Source organism: Dendropsophus ebraccatus, chromosome 5 (assembly GCF_027789765.1).
Source record: "Dendropsophus ebraccatus isolate aDenEbr1 chromosome 5, aDenEbr1.pat, whole genome shotgun sequence".
Lineage (NCBI taxonomy): Eukaryota > Metazoa > Chordata > Amphibia > Anura > Hylidae > Dendropsophus > Dendropsophus ebraccatus.
This window is the reverse complement of record NC_091458.1, coordinates 135,451,976-135,455,167: the sequence shown is the minus strand read 5'-3', so window position 1 is coordinate 135,455,167 and position 3,192 is coordinate 135,451,976. Positions and strand designations below refer to the sequence as shown.

The 3,192-nt window shown below is 44.3% G+C and overlaps 1 long non-coding RNA gene across 1 annotated transcript; it reads right to left on the bottom strand.

Moving 5' to 3' along the window:
* Positions 1 to 1,716: 1,716 nt before the first annotated feature.
* On the bottom strand, positions 1,717 to 2,241 carry LOC138793829 (uncharacterized). The gene is made up of 3 exons (XR_011363362.1): positions 2,121 to 2,241; positions 1,938 to 2,033; positions 1,717 to 1,796 (listed from the first exon to the last, which is right to left on the bottom strand). It is a non-coding gene; the product is annotated as an uncharacterized lncRNA (long non-coding RNA).
* Positions 2,242 to 3,192: the final 951 nt, after the last annotated feature.

Here is a 3,192-nt window from a genome sequence, read left to right as displayed (position 1 = left end):
GCAGCCCTGCCTTAAAAGGACCAGCTAACATCGTTTCAGTGATTGCTCCATTAACACAGGTGTTGGTGTTGATGAAGACAGGGCTGAAAATCAATTTGTCATGATTAAGTAAGAATGACACCACTGGACACTTTAAAAGGAGGCTGGTGCTTGGCATAATTGTTTCTCTTCTCTTAACCATGGTTCTCTTTAAAGAAACATGTGCAGTCATCATTGCACTGCACAAAAATGGCCTAACAGGGAAGAGTATCGCAGCTAGAAAGATTGCACCTCAGTCAACAATCTATCACATCATCGAGAATTTCAAGGAGAGAGGTTCCATCGTTGCCAAAAAAGCTCCAGGGCACCCAAGAAAGACGAGCAAGCGCCAGGACCGTCTCTTAAAAGTGTTTCAACTGTGGGATCGGGCTACCAGCAGTGCAGAGCTTGCTCAGGAATGGCAGCAGGCAGGTGTAACTGCATCTGCACGCACTGTGAGGCGGAGACTCTTGGAGCAAGGCCTGGTCTCAAGGAGGGCAGCAAAGAAGCCACTTATCTCCAGAAAAAACATCAGGGACAGACTGATGTTCTGCAAAAGGTACAGGGAGTGAACTGCTGAGGACTGGGGTAAAGTCATTTTATCTGATGAATCCCCTTTATGATTGTTTGGGACATTTGGAAAACAGCTCATTCAGAGAAGACGAGGTGAGCACTACCACCAGTCTTGTCTCATGCCAACTATAAAGCATCCTGAAAGCATTCATGTGTGGGGTTGCTTCTCAGCCAAGGGAATTGGCTCTCTCACAGTCTTGCCTAAAAACACAGCCATGAATAAAGAATGGTACCAGAATGTCCTCCAAGAGCAACTTCTCCCAACCGTCCAAGAGCAGTTTGGCGATCAACAAGGCCTTTTCCAGCATGATGGAGCACCCTGCCATAAAGCAAAGGTGATAACTAAATGGCTCAGGGAACAAAACATAGAGATTTTGGGTTTCATGGCCTGGAAACTCCCCAGATCTTAATCCAAATGATAACTTGGGGTCAATCATCAAGAGACGGGTGGACAAACAAAAAACAACTTCTGACAAAATGCAAGCATTGATTGTGTAAAAATGGACTGCTATCAGTGAGGATTTGGTCCAGAAGTTGATTGAGAGCATGCCAGGGAGAATTGCAGAGGTCCTAAGGAAGAACACTGCAAATATTGACTTGCTGCATTAACTCATTCAACTGGCAATATAAGCTTTTGTTACTCATAAAATGATTGCAATTATATTTCTCCCTGCATCTGATGAAGGGAGATGCAACTCCCGAAACGCGTAATTGCTTATTTTATGTACATTTTTACTAATTTTATCCAATAAATCAGCCATTTTATGTTTTATATTCTACTCGTTGTGAAGGAATTTTTGGCAGCGCCAGGATACCTACCAGGGTACTTTTTTCTTCTCTCTACTGCATGAAAGCACGGGTCCCGACACTGGGAGAGTCCCGTTTCCTGGATCCTTCAGTCGGCAGCCATCATCCGACACTACAAGTTACCCCATAGTGGGGTGATACGCACAAAGCCCAAGGGGCTAAAAGGTGATAGTCCACCTATACTTTTAATTCATACATTTTCATGTAACAGGATTACACGAGGTGCCATTCCTCCCGGCTCCTTTTTCCTTGTTTTATTCATACAGATCAGTAGGCACTGTAGAAATCACTGTGCAGTGAGCTCCCTTTAGTGGTCGTGCCATCAGGTAAACTATCACTCACTTGTTCCTCTTCCTCCTCAGACACTTGGGGATCCACTTGGGTATCTTTGTCTGCGCCTAAAGAAAAGAGGCAGATAGGATCAGCATCATGTTATGATCCCAGTACAGTCTATAGGGACATATACATTGAGAGGAGAGATGAATGCACAAAAAGTATGTGACCCCCTGGGCTTCTCCTGTAGTGTTTTATGTACTTACTGGGCCTCCTGGATCCCCACTGATTCCTCGGTTAAGGACTTCTTTTCTTGCTATATGTAGTGGCCTTTGTCCCTGCTCCGACTTTCATGGAATTTCCTGTGTATGAAAGAAAAGGACGGGCATAGATGAATAAATGGCCATGTCCGTTACAATCCAACCTAAAGTGATTGGTGGATCGCTTACCTCACCATGATCACTCAATGACATCTATCATGGCCTGATTCCATGTGGGACATATTGTAGTGCCGCTTTCCTGGCAGAAAGATGTCCATCTGTTACACAGGTATCGTAGCCTATCTTCTCTATCACTATAATAGAAAGCACAGAGATCAATGCCATCATTCTACTCGTACTATAATGTCTGTCTGTCTATAATGTCTGTACTCACCTCCTCCATCCTTCCTCTCTGTCCTTCCTCTGTCTCCAGCTTTGTCGTCCACACTTTGGATGCTCAATACCTTCATTGTTCTTATCCTATAAAAGAAAACACAATTCACATAACTGGAGCTGCCCCAAATGTGCCCATATACCATCTATATGGGCACGTGACTATGTGACTGGCGTCCCCGGGTGGTGATGATGACGTCATTCAGCAGTGTTACTTCTATGGTATACTTACAGAACTGGTCTCTTGGAGCATCGCACTTTCTCTTTCTATCTGTGGGGAGAAACAGGACGTATCCCGGTTAGGATTATTCTATGAAGAGTAGAGATCCAAACCCGAACTTTCGGCATTTGATTAGCTGCTGAAGTTGGATAAAGCCCTAAGGCTATGTGGAAATCATGGATATAGTCATTGGCTGTATCCATGTTTTCCAGACAACCTTAGAGCTTTATCCAAGTTCAGCAGCCACCGCTAATCAAATGCCAAACGTTCGGGTTCGGATCGACCCAAACCTGGTTCGCTCATCTCTAATGGAGAGTTGTCCATGGCAACCACAACACTTTATTTACTGTAAGCTTTATAAACCTATAAAATCAATGCCACCTATAATTAAAAAAAAACTTTACAGTGATATACGTACTTTTCATGTGTGTAGTCCCCCTCCACATCGCTCTTCATCTTTAGCACCTGATCCTTCTCCACATATCTTCTGCCTTCTCCTGTCTAATTATCCTGTGGTGAACTCACATTATCTGAGCACCAGGTGGAGCAAATCGGGAATCAGTTCTTTCAGTGCTCCCACACGTCTGCCAGCTCTGAAGTCCATACTGTCAAGATCAGTGGAACGGGAGACCACTGTGTCATGTGCTC